Raw genomic sequence first — 20,025 nt, forward strand, 5'->3', positions numbered from 1 at the left:
GTAATAATCTGACATGTTCCTCATTAATTTTCCAAGAGTCCATTTTAAATATACTGTCACATTTGGAAAGGGTTGATGGTAACAAATATTGTTCATGAGGATGACAGGGCAAAAATAAGTCTATAAGTGTTTACAATAAAGCCTGTTAAATCTCTCTGCATTTTCTGACGGAGAAATGGGGATGTTAGAAAATGTGAGCCATTACTATTTCTCCTCTTTGGAAATATGAAGATGATGAAGCTTTGTTCAAACCTATTTGACCCTGTGAGAACTTGGATACTCCTTTGCTGGTTGAATTGCCTTAAAGCTGGAAAAAACAACTCAAGCACCTGGCTTGATGGCATGGCCGCAGGTGCTTTGTATTTTCATCTACTTGAACTAGAGCTACCCCAAGACTCCTGTTTTTTGCAACCAGTGGTACTTTTGGAAGTGAAGATGCTGAAGCAGCCAGGAGCAGCAGAGGCCTGATCCTGCAAGATAGTGTTCCTGGGTGATGTCTGTATTTGCCGGCTAATCAGATCAGCTTTGCCAGGATGTGTCTGTTCATACCCTCAGTGAAGACAAGTGGCAAATCTGCTGTTCCTCCTCATGGCAGACAGAAAAGAGGCTGGTGTAATTCTCATGGTCTCAGCATTAAATAGCAGGTGTCTGTTAAGTTCTTTCAACCATGCCTTAAAGTCAGTTTTCTCTCAGGAGCTAGGACTTTTCTGAAGTGGAAATTTCTGAAGTAAAATGTGGATATATGTGCATATATCGGCTGCTAACTCCTGCATGAGTCTTTGGAACCAGAGATATCTATGCTTCTCTGTGAGTCATGCTTGTAATACCCAAGGGTCATTTGTTGGCTGGTCTGACAAATGGCACTGAGCGCATATTTGGAGAAAGCTGTCAGCTTCTCTTCACCCCATTTCTCTCTCCTGAATTCAGGTGGTAGGTCAGTAATGAAAAGCTGAATCAAACTGGAGCAGCTGGAGCAAAGCAGTGACCTAGAGTGACAAGATGCTTTCAAGGTTTCTTTGAATGTTTTCTTTTATTGAACAAACTGCATAATTGGGATAGAATTAGACAAGCTTTTGAATGCAAGACTTTTTCATGTCTTTAAAAGAGCTATCTAAATACCCTGCAGTAACCTGCTACAATCCTTCCCTGTGCAGTCTTTCTGTTGCATTCTCAGACTATCATGCATTCATGGAGGGGTATGTTAATAACCAGGATTTTACCCTTAGTTGGCAAAAAAAAATACATGGTGTACTAGACAGAAGTATTTCTGTATACACTCTTAAGCTTTTTTTTCCAAAATGCTAGTGACCTTTGATAACAGGGGAAAATGGTGATCTAGAAGAATTACTTCTTAACTGTCAGTGAAACTTGAAAACATTCATCTGGTCTTAATTAGTAACATTCATAATAAGTAATGAAGCAAACTAAAGCTGGAGATGTGCATTCATCAGCAAAGTTGGTATATGGGGAAATAAACAGCTATCAGAAGCAAGTAGTTGGCTTAGCACCTCTAAGTGTGTGCACAAAATATCTTTTCAAAATGAGCATTGTGATGAAATGCAAAAACTCATATTCCTATGACAAGCTGTCTTTAATTAGCTCCTGAAGTGGTAATTATTACAGTATCTTTTGCTATTAAAATGAATTCTGCACCAACTGTTAAAAGATTACTTTTTCCTGTCTGTTTAGAAGTTAGGTCTGATCCTCAAAGAAGGCTTCTAGTTACTGTGTTGTTTGTAAAGCTAATCTTTATTTTTGCAAACACAAGCATTTTATCTTGTAACTAACTGTATCCCCTTCTGCCTGGGAGAAACAGATTTTCAGATGAAATTTTTGTCTGCTTTCTATGTAAAACTTGGAATATGCTAATAAATATCTTAAAACGCTGTTTTAACCCAGGGATAAGTGGTGTCCTGATTCACACCTGTGTTGTTTCACGACATTAGAATATCTCTTTGAATAGAATTTTCCTAAAGGCATAGCAGAACTATAAGTTGGCTTGCCTTTGAATGGCTGAGGAAGTTACATCTCTTAGAATGTTTGCCATTGTTAATTACTGATAATGAAATAAACTTTCAAAACAGTGCAGTGATTCAAAGAATGTAGATTTGTTTTTCTTTGCTCTCTCAGTTCTATTTGGGGATGCTGTCAGGTAAATTCAAGTACAAGGCAATATTCCTTAAAATTGTTAGCTGTATTGTTCCAGGTATATTATAAATACTAATTTATAATGTACACAAATACATGGCAATTTTTGCAAAATGACAAAGTAGAAAACAAAACTAATTAAGGAATGCATTTTCAAGTTTATAAGAGAATGTTAAAAATTACCATAATTAGGTTTCTCTAATTTTTGGTTCCTTTGAAATCTTGCTCATTTTACATGACCTCATTTTGTTGTATGCTCTGGTAAATATTCATAACTCTAAAAAGGTTCAAAGTGTTTGTGGAACAGTAAGATAAATCATAGGCTCCCATGACTGAATCAGTTTTGTTTTGTTTTTAAGTTGTTTGGCTTGCAGACCAGACAACTTTTGGCAGAAGTGTTAATTTCTCTAAATGGAAAGTTAAAACTGGTGATAATAGTAACAATGGCTTAGGCCATGTCTTGACTGCATGCTTACAGTGGTGACCTTTAACGTGGCATGCTGGTCCACGCTTGCAAATGATCTCCTGTCTGGAAGTGGTATAATTATTTAATAAGGCTATGGACAGGCCTTATATTTGTGCCGGGAGAAAAGCCTTTCTCTTGGCACAAAAGAGTGTGCAGCCATTCAAGGGGTTTGTTGCAGAAGAGCAATGACTTTTCCACAAGAATGCAAGAGCACTTTCCACCAGGGAGATCTTTTTCTCCTGTGCCAGCTTGAACAGCTGTATGTTTCTCCCACCCCTTCTGCAGATCAGGGGGACCTTGGTTTGTTGAGGGGGTGGAGAACATATCCCTGATGCTTGATTCCTCTTGGTCCTGGGATGATTGGCTACTGCTGCACACATGGTCTACGGAAGGCACAGGGGGCTTTCCCCATGGTTGTCATACCCAGGGTAGCAGCTGGGGCTGAAAGCTCAGCCTGTTTGCCCACAAGGGTGAGGAGGCAGCTTCAGGCTATAATGCCTGTATGTTCCCTCTCTTGCTAGGATTTTCAGTGCTGCTAATTGCCCAGAAATTGGAATTGAATACGTGTCCATGCCCCATGTGGCATTAGGGCCAGCTAATTGGAGCTTCTGAGTAGGGCAGCAGGGGATGTGCATAGAGTGGTGTTGTATGTTTGGAGTCTGCCGCTGCTGGGGGTAGTGAGTTTGCAGTCTAGACCTGGCTTTGGTATGCTTTTAAATCTCAAAAGCACTAACTAGATGATTTTGGCAGCCACCTTGGTGGCATATAACTTCCATTTTACAGATGAGGAAACTGCAGCAGAGAAGTTGTAGCTTGTTTAAAGTTTGTAAAAAGTAGGTATTGGTGCTGGTGGTTGGACATTCCAGGCTTTTTGTCAGTAGTCAGGTTGTTAGATGTGTCTCTGTGCCTCTTGGCTCAGTTTGGCCCAACTCTTCTTTTCCCACAAGTGGATCTCTATCTGAAGATGCAGGAGATGATGCCCTGAAATATAAAATGCTGTTTCAGCAAAGGCAGGCCTCAATTTTATATTCCTAGTACTTTAAGTATATGCTTGAGTTCTTTGCTTAGATTATATTATAAGGTATTTTTCCTTGTGAAGAGGTAGTTGATCTCATATTTCATACTATAAAATTTGGAAATACTTTTATTATCACCAATCTATTGAGTCCATTCCCAAATTGATAGTCTTCTTCACAGTACTTCTATTAAGAAGATATAGCAGGGGCCTTGCTTTCCATGCTATTCAGGTTCTTCTTATCTTTCCATCTAGTATACTTTGGGATTTTGTATGACAGTGGTGATAACCTGCAGAGCCACATCATCTGGCTTTCAGTTCTGGCTCTGGGTCACGTGTTGATCCATGTGTGGCACATGGTGGCACAAGGCCTAGGATATGCTGCATGTGGCACCTGCTTTGTTGCATGTCCCTTACTTATTTAGGCTACTTTTTATACTTCTCTCTGTTTGAGGGTCATGTAAGCATCATCTGGAAAACTCAAAAGGGATAAAGTGAATGCTTTCATCATTCACTTTAATTAATCTAGTTATTATTACTAATATTTGAAAATGTTGTTACAAGCTCATGGAAGTAATGCTTTGCAGTGCTAAGTGATAGGAAAATAATATCAGTACAAGTGTGGAATTACAAAGCTATAGTGTAAGACTATAGTTGTGGAACTTGCTGATGGGGGAATTGTGTGTGCTGCACTGGCCAGTCATGATGATAGTGCCTAGAGCAAACGGTGGAAGCTGTATTTGGTTTGTTATTTCTCAAGCTAATGTTACAATTTTCACGTACTGAAAATGCAGTGTCATGCAGAAAAAGCCAGTTTCAAATGAATCAGCTGAAATAAAGGATGTAGGGTATGTCTCCATGGCAGGATGTAGTACTATGCAGAGGCAGCTCTGAGCAAGCTAACTTGGGACCTGGAAGCAGTACAACTGCATTAGCATTGCACTCCTGATGAGCCAACTTATCCTGTTTCTGAACAGAGTTAATTAATATGGGGCTTGGGCAGGGAGGTGCCATCCTCCCTATGCGGGATGGGGCTGCAGGCGGGCAGGGAGCTGGCGTGGGCACAGGAGGGTGGCAGCTTCAGCAGAGACAGCTCAGCTGGGGCCTCTGCTACCTCTGGCCTGCCCTTCTAGCCTGAGGAGGGGCTGAAGCTGCTGCCCAGCTTTGGCAGTGGTGGCCTGGGCACAGAGGAGGCACTGGTGGTGGTAGGTGGTAGAAACTTTTGCTGGATGCTGGGGAAAAAGCGGGACCTGGTGGTGGGCATGGCTGCTTCCCCTTGGCCACTACTGGACCTTTCTTGCTGCAGCTTCCTGGGGCTGGTGGCAGTGGAAGCCAGAAGGAGCGGCTGCCATGTGACCTGCTGGGAAATGGAGTCCAGCCGTGGAGATCCCCCAGCCCCACTGCACCCCCAGGAGCAGCAGGATATACCACAGGCTAAACAGTGCCAGGGCCAGGTAGGACCGAGGAGCCCACCATGGGCCAGACAAAATCCCTCCGCAAGCTGTATTTTGCCCACCCTACCTTAATGTCTCTCTTTTATAAGAATGTGAAGTCTCTTGAGAATTCCATTGATGGTTGAGAAATTGAAACAAAAATACAGCTACTCCTCGCTTAACGGCGTAGTTACGTTCTTGAAAAATGCGACTTTAAGCAAAACGATGTTAAGTGAATCCAATTAAGTCACAGTAGTTACCTACTAGCAGGTGACGGCCAAACAACGTTATAACTGAACGTTGTGCGACTTTAAACAAGTATGTTCTTTAATAGATCCGTGATATAATAACGAAACAATGCTAACCGGTACGTTAAGTGAGGAGTACCTGTAATGTCTCATTTTTGAACCAAGCAACAACTGTGAATTTGCTTCCTAGTAATAGCTAGTAACTTGAAAAAGTGGATTGCTTTAAAGTTATAAAATGGATGTGGATACAACTAAGAGTATTGGTGGTAGGGTAAAGAGCTCTGTTGCTTCTTGGGTGGATGGTCGGTTCTTATTTTAGTCAAGCCAGTAGTGTTCGCTGTTGCTGTCTGATGGGTTTATTGGAAATTGATAAGCAATCTTAGTTTTGTTGCTTAAGTAGGAGCTGCATTCTGAAAAATATCTTTTTATCGTGTCTGCTGAGATAGTCAAAGTGATGGTGATGGTGAGTGACAAATTCTCTGCTAGACATTCTCCCATCAAATAAAGGTTAAGGAATGGGGTGGGGAAGTTGATTCTGGCTAAAAATAGACATCAGGTTTAGCCCCAGTCTGATTGTTCCTGGCTTTAACTTCCACTCACACACACAGTTTTAATGGCAGTTAATTTGAATTAGCCACAACAGGGGTGGGGGGGTCGGGGTGAGGGTGTGTCACAGGTACTCCACAGGTACTTAAGTGAGATAATGGGTTTATACATCTGTAGGGTGACAGAGTTTTGTGTTAGGAGAAATCGGAGATCTGATTTTACATTGCATCTGCTGTGTGGATAGGAGGGCAAGGTACTGATTGCAAAATGAATTCAACATGCATGGATCTCTGCTACTGCTGCTGACATGATTGGGGGCTTGTCAGTAGTCCAGAGGATCCCACTGCATATTGCTGGACTGATACCTCTTGATAAACGTTATATTCACTTAAGTAAAGTAACATAGGCTAACTATGACATGTAAATATAAGTGCACTGAAGATGGAAATAATTACATATCTTTGAAAGCTGCATATAAAGTAAAATTTCCACAAGGGTTGTCTAAAAGAAGAATTTAAACAAGCTTTCTTTTCTCTGCTTTTTAAAAAATCTTATTTTGCTTATAGGAATGATACGAGAGAAGAGAAAGGAAAGGGTGTGTGACTTGTTGAGATGCTTGAGATAAAGGTTTTTTGTTATCAAAACATGTCAGAGGTGACTTTTGGTTTTTCTCTTTTATACACACATTGCTTTATTGTGGTTAGGTTGTGTATTCCTCTGGGGCTGGTTTTTGATGGTGGTGGTAAGGGAAGTATTTGCTTCAAAAATGCAGAGTAACATAGGACTTTGCAAAACAAAGGAAGGATAAGGTCTGACAGCCTTGATAGTTACCTGAACTTTCTTATGAGCCTGAACTTTCAACGTGCATGTGCTTATTGCACATGCAAAACTTGCAAATACAAACACCTTGTTTTATGTATGCAAATAGGTACATGTGTATATAGCCAGCTTGGCTGAATAGGGATGATCCTGTCTCGGGCAGGGAGCTGGACTATATGACCTATGAATGTCCCTTCCAGCCCTACTTCTCTATGTTTTCTGCGATGATATAAGTATCTAATTTGAATTTACATATGTGATATGACAAATGTATCAATTTGTTGCTAAACATTCGGTGCATCCATGTAACTCTTGTATTCAGTGGGCATTTTAATAGACTTTTAGCAGCTTGTTTGATAACTGAGGTTTTTTGCATAATTATTGAAAATGTTTATCATCAGACACAAGTTTCTGCAGTTTACCTTGTAAAGTGCTACAACAGTGTAAGCGATTAGAATGACTTTGTATCTCCACGCAGGTTCATGTTATTTGAATGATGTTGTTATTGAAAACAACCACATTTGAAAAAATAATATTGAAAAATGCCATGCAAAGCAGTTGAAAAAGTGCTACACACATCATTGACTTCACCAATCTATTTTCTGTATAGGTTATAGGAATTGTAGTTGTAGAACTTTGAGGACTTATTTTCTCTTTCTCTGATACCTTGGTGTCAAAGATGATTTTTTTATTGTTTTCTCTTAGCTAAAATTGCATTCTTGGTCAAGGGCTTACATTGATTTCTGTTATATTCATATGCTTGATATGGCCTCCACTGAAGCACTTTACTTTTGATCTTTTTCAATAACTTATACATTTTGTAAAGGTCTCATTGGAAAGTGAGACTTTAGGCCAATGATACTCGGTAATTAGAGAATTGGAAGGGGCCATGTTTGGTTGGTTAGTTAGTTATTTTAGCTGCATTTATTTCCCAATAAGGAGTTACATTGATATATAGATATCTTTTTCTAATTAGACTGCTGCCTTGGTTTAGCTCAGAGGTTCTCAAACTGTGGTTTGTGGACCACCACTGGTCCGCGAGCTCCATTCCGCAGAAAGGTGACCTAAGGCTAAAGCTGACAAACATTGCACCTGACTACCCAGAACTTTGCTCAAAAAAACAGGCACATCCATCATATTAGAAAGGTAAGACTACTGATATTAAAATATAAGTTGTGTATTTTGATTTGTAAAACAAAAAAAGTTTATTAAGTGGACTGCCGAGACCCTCAGTAATTTTCAAGTGGTTCACGGGGAAAATAAAGTTTGAGAACCACTAGTTTCATAGTTTCTAGGGTTGGAAGGGACCTGAATAGATTGTCAAGTCTGACCCCCTGCCCTGTGCAGGAACGAGTGCTGGGATCATAATACCCCAGCCAGATATCTATCCAACCTCCTCTTGAAGGTTTTTAAATATGAAAAAATATGTTTTGAAATAAAATTAAAATATGTTATAGTAGATGTTTGATTTTTAGTATATGATTTGTTTCTTTTCTGGTTCCAAGATGTCGTGTGTCCCCCCACCGAAGGAATGTTCCTGGTGGGCATGGGGAAGGACTTCCGGTGGCAAAAGTCAGGGGTAGGGAGTGGGACTTCCAGTCCCAAGATATTTAGCTGTTCAAAGCTGCAGTTGCACATTCAAACTGAATGGTGACTGGCCCAAAATGTACATAAAGATCCTATCCCAATTTGGCAGCTGACTATCATAGTGTGGCTTTATTATGAGACAGATAAGGTGTATCATGCAGGTTGGTACCAAGATTTTAATGGGGGAAAAATAAATTTGGAAGGATTTGATGATTCCTCATTTAGGATGAGGATTCATTTTTTTTCTGTTGACCCTTGTCCATCTAACAGGAGCTGTTTCCGGTAGTAAATTTCATAATACAGTCCAGCCAATAGAGGGGACTTACTCTTTTTCCTGTTTCAACTCTATTAACCATCTGTTAATCCCATAAGGTTCAACCTTCCATGCTGTAGTCCTGCAATGGACCTCTGCAAGAAGTAATATCTGGTCTATTTGAGTAGGCCCCCTTTGCTTCTCAGGAGCTCTGCTGTTTGCAGTTTTTTCTCTATAGCGCTATGTTTGAGCATCTGGCACCAGCCCTCTAACTGAACTCCTTGGCACGTACCTATGGTGTTACTGCACAGCCTCCTGGCATCTGTCTCTGGCTTCTGTGCATCAGTTCTGCAGGCAGGGTCCCCCTAACCATGGAGGAGTGGGTAGGGTTCCCTGTGCATACTCGGCTTCGTTCTGTGGTTCATGATGTGCCCTAGTGAACTAGACCAATCCTGGCTCCTGATCTAGATTGCCTGAAATGTCAGGGGATAAGGATAGGTTCCCCCTTTCCTCCTCCCCACAACAAAATATTTTCTTAACAAATGTTCATTGATTCTTCATGTGTCTTTTGTGTACATTCAAAGTTCTTTTAGCTCTGTTTGTTTGTTTTCAATAGACAATGGCAGAGTCCCCTTTTATCGTGTTTTCTTTAATCTCCACATCAACTTCCTCTCCAGTTTCTAACTCCCTTCCCACTGCCCCCCAACCAATTCCATAATCCATAGTGTCGTTGCTAGTCTTGTCCCACCTCTCCCCAACTCCCCACCCTGTTGCCTGCTTCCCTTCTTTTGTTTGTGTTCCCCACCCAACCTTGTTCTCTTACACCTTTCCTGCCTGTTGAATTACTTGGAAGACTTCAAAGTAAAACTCAGTCAACACTTTAGTTTTTACTTTGTACCCTGCTGTGTGTACATACACACAATGGAGGAAATGATCATTGTAGATGCATAATGAAAGTTACCAGACCAGGAAAGACGGTTTCAGTGTAAAATTCATTCATCAATGGACACCAGCTGAGTGAGAGTGCTCATGACTGAGCCTCACTTGTTCCAGAGACTATGTTTCAGCCACTCCTAGCTCTCAGCCAATCTCCATATTCCTGTTGGTTCTTGGAGCTTCCATTTAAAGCGTGTTATTGAAACAGTGTACATACAGGCAGAGGCAGTTAGTCATGTAAGACTAAAATAAGGCAGAAGGCAGGGTAGATATGCACCATTGTAGATTAACTAAAAAAGTATACATAGAACATAAGCTTTTGTGAACCCAAGCTTACTTCATTAGGTGCTATGAAAGGACAACATAGAGCAGTGTATAAAGTGGTGCGAGTGATTTGAATACAAATGGTAGGACAAGGGAAATGTATATACCCCATACTGAAATAGGCAGTAAGGAGTTAGTTCCCTTCAGAACGTTACGGGTAGAAAGCTGTCCCATCCAGAGAATTTACTTGCCCTGCTGTTTGGAAAGAGAGTTCCCAGGTCAACTTTTCAAGATAGGTATGTTAACAGCCAAGGGAAGTAGGTTGGGAATCTTGAAGAGGAGGAATACTAGCGTATTGCCCTCTTGGAGACTTGCTGATTTAAAGGACAACTAAAACATGACGAATTTTGGTATCTGTCTGCTTTATTCCATGAGGACTACACTACATGTACGTAGCTCTAACATGAGTCTTTGGCTTTCTTTACTCTTTATTTTAATAGTCCCTGGCTGATGTGAGCCTGCTAAACTCTGGGAACCAGCTGTTCCTTTTGAAACAAACTGAGCTAAATTTAGTTTTTCCTTTTTATGTGTTAGGCCCCTTGCAGAGGTTAATATAATGGTACAGTTAGGATCAGAAGAATTTTATATTCCATCCCAAAAATTGCATGTCCTGCCATGCCAGATCTTAGTCGTATGACTGCCAGGGCCAAATTAGGACCCAGGGCTGCCCCCAGTTTGATCCTTGGGTTGGGCAGGGGGCAGTTGTATTCTAGACCTGGGAGCTGATAGGGTCACACAAGGGAAAGCCCCAGGTCTGGGACACGTGGCACATTGTTTAAGGTATAGCACATTTAATGAGGAGCATCTTTGTGGCTGGCTTGCCTTTTGATCGTACCATAAGTTGTCTGAATGTGTGGCATGTTTTTACAAGATTAACATGTTAAGCAGGAGATAAATTAACATCTGCCAGGGCCCTGAATGAGAGCATAAAAATCGTATATTGAAACGCACATGCTTTGAAGAGATGAGGAGTCTCTTTCTTTAATTTTGTGTAGGCAGAGAAAGGAAATCTATTATTTATGCATAATTTATATATAAATACATTATTTATTTTAATGTATACTTACATGACCTTAATCCTGGCCCTCAAGACAATTTGTCAAATCTGTTATGATGTTCTGAATTTGAAATTGCCCTCTCTGGGCCTTTCTACCAGCAGATAATTGCCAGTGGACTATAGTTAAGCCCTGACCTGCTGGCTGCTTTGTCAATAGATGTAAAGTGGGGGGTGGGGATGCTATTATCATATTTACTCAAATATAAGATGAGATTTTAAAAGCTCCTAGTCTTACATTTGCATACAAGGAAACCTCATTAAATACATATCCTTAAACTGCTGCCAAAGCAGCATGTGCTTAGTAATAGAAACTAACAATGAAGTTGATTAAACGCAGCCAGTGCAGAGCATGACTTCTAAAAACACATGGCCCATATTGGGCAGACATACTAATGGGAAGCCTACCACAAGGCCTTTTTTTTTTTTTTAATTTTTAAGGAAAATTTTTCATGTCCCAGGTCAAATTAGCCAAATCAAGTTCAAATCCGTCTGAATCATCCAAGAACCATATATGGCCCTACTACTGGCAAGCATCTTCCACCCCAGTCTGGGGCTTCAGATACTTCCAAATCCTTTGGCAGACATCCTACATGTAGGCCTAAGCCTGGATGCTTGGGGTATAGATGACCCTGCATTTCGCTTGCATTTGGCCGCAAAAGCAAGCTAGGGAGAAGTCTCCCATTTCCATAAAGTTGGTGTGTAGCCAAGATCCTCCCACTGGAAGCTGTCAGTGGGAAGCAACTATGAGGTTCTCGTAGGGAATCCTGTCTGCAAGCAGACAGAAGTACAACCCTCCGCTACACAGGGCCATTTCAATTGAATCACCTCAGTTGAGGTATTTCCCCAGCCACCATCATGATTATGGTAATTCCCCTGCCAGGTAAGCCTACCACAAGGATTATTTATTTATTTATTTATGTTAAAGGAAAATGTTTTGTCCCAAATCAAATCAGCCAAATCAATTACAAATCCGTGTGAGTCATTCAAGAACCATATGTGGCCCTGCTACTGGCAAGCATCCTTCATCCCCACCTGGGGCTTCAGATACTTCCAAATCCTTTGGCGGGCATCCTATGTGCAGGCCCAAGCCCAGAAACTTGGGGTTCAGATGCCCCCGAGTTTCACTTGACCTCAGGCGTATGGCCGCAGAAGCAAGCTAGGGAGGAGTCTCCCATTTCCATAAAGTCAGCATATAGCTGAGACCTTCCCACTGGAAGTGGAAGTGGGAGGCTAACTATGCATTACCTCGGTCAGGGTACTACCCCCTGCCACGTTCGTGGTTTTCCTCTGCCCGTAGGAAAAGCACCTTGTTGGTCATGAACAATAGGTTAGTGCAGACCATCTGAATAAGATATATCACAATTTTGCCCGTTGTGCTCAGTCCACCTCAGCCCTAACTCTTTTTAAATGTCATGCTGAGCCAGTACATTAAATACATTTCAACTTCTTCACTTCCACAGCTGAGCTCTGCCTTCCTTTACCATTTCCAATGATTTCTGCTTCTTCACCAACCTTAAATGTCAGGCAAACATCACCAAACAGGGCCCCAAACAATTCACCCAGAATCCCTGTTGCCCCCTCTTCCAGCCTGTCACATATGATTAATGTGGCCCTGCCCTCCATAAGGTAGAGCCGGATCAGGTTGCCCTGTGCCTCATCTTCATATAAACATTTGGAGTATCCTAGGCAGGACATGTAACAAGAACACCCGGGTCCAGTTAGGATTGGGGGGGGTTTATTCACACATGGATACTTTGTGGGGGATATCTGGAGTACACACACATACTGAGCAATGCTGAGCTATGGGGTCACCATGGCTTTAAACACTGACTCTGGTGGGGCCCAACTCAATAAACTGTATTGTAAATCATAAGACTTTTGACTTTGGACCAATATCATGCAACCTGGCAGGGGGAATACCATGACCAATCAGGTGGTTTTCCTAGTTGCAGGAGAAGACCACTTTCTTGGCAGTGGGTAGTATCCCGACTGAGGTAATGCACAGATAGCCTACCCCTTCCACTACCAGTGGGAAGATCTCTGCAATACACTGGCTTTATGGAAATGGGATACTTCTCCCTAGCTTGCTCCTGTGGTCATACAATTGAGGGCAAATGAAACTTGGGCATTTGAACCCCAAGCCTCTGGGCTTGGGCCTGCACACAGGATGCCTACCAAAGAATTTGAAAGCATCTGAAGCCCCAGGTGACAGTGGAGGATGCTTTCCAGTAGCAGGGCCACATATGGTTCTTGAATGACTCTTTCCCCACTCTATCCATCTTATGATGAATTCTATAGGCCAGTCAGTCTTACCTCCATCCTTGGCAAAGTCTTTGAAAAAATTATCAAGGCTCACATTTGCGAGAGCCCAGCAGGAAAAATTATGCTGAGGGGAAACCAGCACGGGTTCGTAGCAGGTAGATCATGCCTGACTAATCTAGTGTCTTTTTATGACCAGGTTACAAAACACCTGGATGCAGGAGTAGGGGTTGACGTCGTTTACTTAGACTTCAGGAAGGCCTTCGATACGGTATCCCACACCATACTGGTGAACAAGTTAAGAGGCTGTGACTTGGATGACTGCACGGTCCGGTGGGTGGCGAATTGGCTAGAGGGTCGTACCCAGAGAGTCGTAGTGGATGGGTCGGTATCGACCTGGAAGGGTGTGGGCAGTGGGGTCCCGCAGGGCTCGGTCCTTGAACCGATACTCTTCAATGTCTTCATCAGCGACTTGGACAAGGGAGTGAAGTGTACTCTGTCCAAGTTTGCGGATGACACAAAACTGTGGGGAGAAGTGGACACACCGGAGGGCAGGGAACAGCTGCAAGCAGACCTGGACAGGTTGGACATATGGGCAGAAAACAACAGAATGCAGTTCAACAAGGAGAAATGCAAAGTGCTACACCTAGGGAGGAAACATGTCCAGCATACCTACTACCTAGGAAGTGACCTGCTTGGAGGCACGGAAGTGGAAAGGGATCTCGGAGTCCTAGCGGACTCCAAGATGAACATGAGTTGGCAGTGTGACGAAGCCATCAGGAAAGCCAATGGCACTTTATCGTGCATCAGCAGATGCATGACAAACAGATCCAAGGAGGTGATACTTCCCCTCTATCGGGCGCTGGTCAGACCGCAGTTGGAATACTGTGTGCAAATTTGGGCGCCGCACTTCAAGAGGGATGTGGATAACCTGGAGAGGGTCCAGAGAAGGGCCACATGTATGGTTAAGGGCTTGCAGGCCAAGCCCTATGAGGAGAGACTGGGGCACCTGGACCTCTTCAGCCTCCGCAAGAGAAGGTTGAGAGGCGACCTTGTGGCTGCCTATAAGTTCATCATGGGGGCACAGAAGGGAATTGGTGAGGCTTTACTCAGCAAGGCGCCCCTGGGGGTTACAAGAAATAATGGCCATAAGCTAGCAGAGAGCAGATTTAGACTGGACATTAGGAAGAATTTCTTCACAGTTCGAGTGGCCAAGGTCTGGAATGGGCTCCCAAGGGAGGTGGTGCTCTCCCCTACCCTGGGGGTCTTCAAGAGGAGGTTAGATAGGCATCTAGCTGGGGTCATCTAAACCCAGCACTCTTTCCTGCCTATGCAGGGAGTCAGACTCAATGATCTATTGAGGTCCCTTCTGACCCTAACATCTATGAATCTATGGATTTGGAATTGATTTGGCCTGGAACATGAACATTTTTTTTTATTTTTTTTTAAGGAAAAAGTGAAGGTGGCTCCCTGCAGATGTCAGATTACCTTGAATGGCATTGTTGTGTAGAGTGGAGATCTGTCCAGTGTACTGTGGACAGCCCCCCCATGAGAGTCTACTATAACTTTCAAATGGAAGGCTCTCAGCTACACGCCTATTTTATGGAGATGGGGGATTTCTCCCTAGCTTGCTCCTTTGGCCTGTTGGTTAAGGGCAAATAAGGTTCAGGGGGTATCTGAACTCTAAGACCCCCAGGCTTGGGCCTGCATGTAGATTGCCTGCCACGGACTTGGTAGTATTGGAAGCCCCAAGCTGAAGAGTCTGGGATGGAAGATACTTGCCAGTGGTAACAACACATGGACCTGAATGACTGGGCTTTGTTCAGTCAATGGAATTTGGAACCAATTTGGTGAATTTGGTGTGAGATGCAACTTTTTTTTTAAAAAATGCGATTTGTGCTACATATAAGTAGATACAAAGGTGCTGCTTAAACATGGAGTACCTGCGCTAAAACTTGCAGCAGTTTGAAAAAAGGTAAAATGCATCAATTTTAGATGAACTAAGTCCATAGTACAAAGTCTGTATTTTCAAATTTGTGTCTCAGTTCTTTGTGCTCAAGGAGAGCAGGGTCTGACAGTAAGGGACAGGGGAAAGGGGCTGCAGGGGAAAGAAGTTGAAGGGGCAGAGGGCAAGGGGACCACGTGACCCCTCCCAGATTTATTTTCCCTGCTGTAGCAGCGGGAAGGGGACTAATTCAAGGCAAACCATCAATAATTAGATTTTGTACGTGGGAAATTATAACTAATTTATAAGTTTTTACATGAATAGAATCTAATTATTGGGGGTCTTTGTAATTTGAGGAAATATGGTATGTTGGTTGTGTTGGACAAAGAAACCAAACATTCTTCTACCTCCTGTGATGGGGGTTTGTAGGGACTGATTGTGTTTCTTTTATGGGCTTTTGTGCTGCCAGCGTATTGTGAAGGGGCCCCAACACGGGGCAGAATGCAGCATGTACAGTACTGTCCTTTGTTTGTCCCTCCCCCATGTATTTACTTGTGCTTTCCGCTACAGGCCTGTAGTAACTAATTACTGTTACCATTATCATTATAATAGGTGATTATTAGTAAAGGAAATAATGACTTTATACAGCAAAGAAATAATTTCCTCAGTGCCTTGTTAGCCTCCTCCAAGCAGAAAATATATGTCCCTTTTAGTTTTTAATTTAGCCCTTAATGACCTTCCAGAGATCCCCCTTCTTCAAGAAATCATAACTCGGTAATAACTAGTACTCCCTGGCAACAGTGCCTGCTGTGCAACCAATTAAATACAAATAAAATTAACACGTGTGCTTTTCATCATGTGCATGGCATCTTCAGGAAGTAAAAAAAAAAAAAAAAGTAAACAAGCTGAAAAATATATCACCCTTAAGCCACTAAGGCTGTAGCTTATGAGCAGAGTATGGTAAGGCTTGTTAGAAACGAGCAAGGCCTGTTGTCACTATGTACCTTAAAAACTCATAATATCCGGTTCCTGTCAAAGGAGTGGGCTCAATTAATCTCTTCTTTATTTAGATTTATGGAAAATACAAATGAGTTGATCTATAGACAAGGTAAAATATAGTCACTGGGTATTTTTTAGCTTATGATTCATAAACAAAAAGGCTAAGTACAGCCAGCCAGCCCAAGGCTGAATCGATTCAATCTTCACAGGTTAGTCTAAGCTGTGTAAATTGAACTGATAAGCAAATGAGCAGACATTCACTTTTGATTCCAGAAATGCAGCCACATGCCTGCAATGGCCCAGGTCAGAAGCCAAGGGATGCTTGGGTGGAGCAGACAACTTGGGCCAAGGCTAGGCTGCCCACCCTACAAGGGCTAGCTTGTGGAGGAGGCAAAGCATCCTGGGATGCTGGAGAACTGTAGTTAACTTGAATCTGGACAGTTCTGGGACAGAAGTTCAGTAAATTTATTTACCTAAATCAGTTAAATCTGACACCACATCCATCCAAGTTTATCTTAAACTGGTTTTGGACATTTTTAAAGTAGTTTATGTGCACTGAACTTCTGTTGTGTTATGGATTTGAACCACTTTCCAATCACTTATACTAGTTTGTGTGTAATTTCTGTCCCTAGCCAAACTGAGCAAAAAAGAAAAAAAAAAAAAGACTATTCTTATAGTATGATTAGTAAGTTAATATCAATTAAATACCAAAAGCTGTAGCCTTAACTTTTTTAAATAAGAGATTTTTTTTTAGTTGACTTTTATTTGTAGATAATTCAGAATGTTCTGGACCTTAGCCATAAAGATACATTGAGAAACGCAGCCATTCTCAGAGGGCTTCTGTGCACAGTAAACAGATTCTTATTCAGCCCTCTGAAGCCTATCAGAAACCTCTTTCATTTGGAAGCAAACTCAGAACTTGGTTTCCTTTTGGAAAAACTGACAGGTAGTGAGTGGTCTGTTCTTCTCAAGATCCAGAAGTGTCAGGCTGTATATAGTTCTACTAGAAATCTTTTACTTACCACTTACTTACACTAGTGTTCTTTAGAGGAATGTCTCCATTTTATTTTAAGTCATGTTTTTATTGCATTCTACTCCCTTTTTATGCTTGACAGAAATACCATTCTGTGCAGATGTCCTTGCTGGTAATGGAGACAGTATAAGGTTTTTGCAGAATTTCTTATAACTATTGCTGGTAAAGTGACTGAAGCTGACATGGTGGAATGGAACTACTAGCAGATCAGCCACCACATACAGAAATTTAGCTATATGAAGCGACTGGGAAAGAGACAGGAAACTATTTGATGAGACTTGTAAGTCTGAACCATTTTCTTACAAGAATTTACTTCTTGCAAACTGGTGCTTTTTGTAATGGGTTAATCAAGTTTAGGGATTAATGGACTGATCAGGGACCTGGCAAAAATGTATTTGTAATGACTTTTTGGCAACAAGCATAGTGAAACAAAAGGTTCAAGGACAATTTTTCACTAATGAATTGGGCTATGCAAGCAAAACTATTCTATGATATGAATTTGTTTAAAATGTTATTGTGATGAAAAAGATGCAGATATCCAGTCTGTGATTTTGTTTATCATGTAAGTTAAAGCAGGGGTGCGTGTGTGTGTGTATACACAATATATATAATACAATATATATATATTGTGTGTGTATAACTCACTCCTGTTAAGTTCATTTGGAACTCTATGTGAAACATAGTAGTTGTTTTGGTTTGGTTCGCAGTGTACTTTCATCCTTTATAGTCTCTAAAGAGAACTGAACTCAGCTGCTCTGTCTAACCTAAAGAAAAAGGTAGCTGATTGCTTAAAGTCCTCATTCTGTTGTCTGAACTTCCTAGCTCTGCAAAAATTTTCATGAGGGTGTGAAGGCAGAACCACAGGATCGTGGTCTTTACTGATTAAAGTGTCTCTACTTGGGAGCTAGGCATATTAGCATTTCTTTTAAAAGTTGGAAATCACTTTTCAGAGCACTGGTTAGTGAGACAAGCTTATTTCAGTTGTTGAAAAATGTGCTGCATGGTGTTCAGTAGGGAGAGTGCATCACAGAAATACCTGGTGCTGTAGCCAGTTGCCTAATGTTGAAGATGCCTGTGTATCTTTTCCTAATTAAATAGTCAGTTTTATTACTCTTAGGTTTTGTTTTTAGACATTTGTGTCTAATTAGTTTTTTTCTGAAACTAATGAGGCTTTTTTTTTTTTTTTTTTTTGAAGGAGTGTATCTGTTTTTTTTTTTTAAATAAAAATGTTGGATTATCGTTATAGCTGGGGCCATCCAGGAAATGTGTGAAAGGCACACAAGTGTTCTTCACAAAATACCAACTTGTCATTAAGTGTTCACTGCTAAAAATAACCTGGTGGGGTTCTTGAGAAACTTTGGTTAATTGCAGTTGTCTTTTCCCTGAGGAAATGTAGCTTTCTTACTCTAGGAAACATAGATTTTTATCATTCAGTACACTAATTAAAGTCTCTCTCACCTGAATTTAGATGCTAAGACCATGACTTTCAAACCTGGCTGATTAAACCAGGCTTCTAAATCCTTCTAAGAGCTTAAATAAGTGACCTGGTTTTCAACACACTGAATATGAGTCAGTCAGTGGATGCTGCTGAGTACTCGAAAAAATTATTGTCTAATTTTGCTTTGGGTTTCACCTCCAGTGCACTTGCCCAGACTAGTAGAAACTTGGGGACTGAGTATTGCTTCTATGGGGCCGCATGCTATGCAGAGATACTGTCTACACATCTCCAAAATAGAAAATGGGGATTGTAAAAGGAAAGGGTGGGTGCAAGGAACAAAAGAAATTTTGGTCTCATCCTGCCTTCCTACAGATATACCCAGTCCTGTAAATGCTTATGGACATAGGGAATTTAAGTCACATGAGTAATCTGTAGAAGGCAAGGAGCTAATAAGAATAAGCATTATATCTAGTATTCATTCCAGGATCAGCCTTGTAGCAAAATAGAACTGCCACAGTAATAGTGCTGAATTCTATTTTTGGACTGTTTGGGTTTTTCTGCTGTGCCCTCTACCAGGCTAATTGTGATTGCTGCCTAGAGGTGCATAAAATCATGTGGCTAGTTTTTGATCATGTGTCACAGCTAGGTATCAGTGACACGCATGTCACTTCTTGATTCAGTTATAGGTTCATCTAGGGACTTATTTGCCTATTTACCTGCTCCCATAAATACAACTGAATTCATTATTTTTTCTCCTTGCTTGCAATTGCTTTTTAGTTTGGATGATAGTTCCTCCCATTTATGTCACTAAGGGCCCTGCATACATTGCATTTATGCTGCAATTAGTATGTTAATTGCAGCATAAATAACCATTATACGTGCACCCAATTTAAGGCACTATAAAATGGCAAACGAGCCATAAAAATGTTCCATGTACAACATAGAATGTTTTAATGGATGGTTTGTGTGGAGCCATAAATAGAACAGGTGCTGTGGGTCGTCTGGGGCACATGCCTGATAATCAGCTGATTGCCAGAATCAGCCCCTGAAAACCTGTCTCCAACTGTCCTGTCAAGAATATTGTTGGTACTGGCATGGGGCATCTCTGGTGCTAACAATAACCAGGACTGGTGCTAATGATAAGTTGGGGGGCAGAAATCAAAGGCTGGGCTTCTGAGGAGCTTTCACCACTGGGAACTTGAAATTCTGTACCTGCTGCTTCAAGTTACTGGTAGGGAACAGCATTTTGGCTTCTCCCACCAGGAGCCTCTGATCCTCACTACCCCAGCCGGAGCTGCCAGACACAGGTTTTAAACTCCCTGATGGGAAAACCCGGGTACTCTCAGGGATCAACAATCAGCTGATTATCTGCCTGGACAGCCGTGGGTGAATTGGACCTAGGGCTGTCCTGGATGGAGGCTGTCTAATTAGCTGACTCTCATCTCTGACCCTGGACAGCTTGGTGTCTCAAACTGGACCTATGGCTGTCTGCTGTTAGTGATGACAGTCACTTGTGGGG

At 41.7% G+C, this 20,025-nt stretch overlaps 1 protein-coding gene across 2 annotated transcripts in view; it reads left to right on the forward strand.

Moving 5' to 3' along the window:
- The first annotated feature begins 4,983 nt into the window (after nucleotides 1-4,983).
- Nucleotides 4,984-20,025, forward strand: part of PIP5K1B (phosphatidylinositol-4-phosphate 5-kinase type 1 beta) — a 148,809-nt gene continuing 133,767 nt past the window's right edge. The window contains exon 1 of one of the 2 annotated variants that reach the window (XM_014608630.3): nucleotides 4,984-5,083. The gene's annotated coding sequence lies outside the window, so the exon portion shown is untranslated. The remainder of the gene's footprint in view (nucleotides 5,084-20,025) is intronic. The other variant, XM_014608631.3, reaches the window with a different exon arrangement.

Source organism: Alligator mississippiensis, chromosome 3, assembly GCF_030867095.1.
Source record: "Alligator mississippiensis isolate rAllMis1 chromosome 3, rAllMis1, whole genome shotgun sequence".
NCBI lineage: Eukaryota > Metazoa > Chordata > Crocodylia > Alligatoridae > Alligator > Alligator mississippiensis.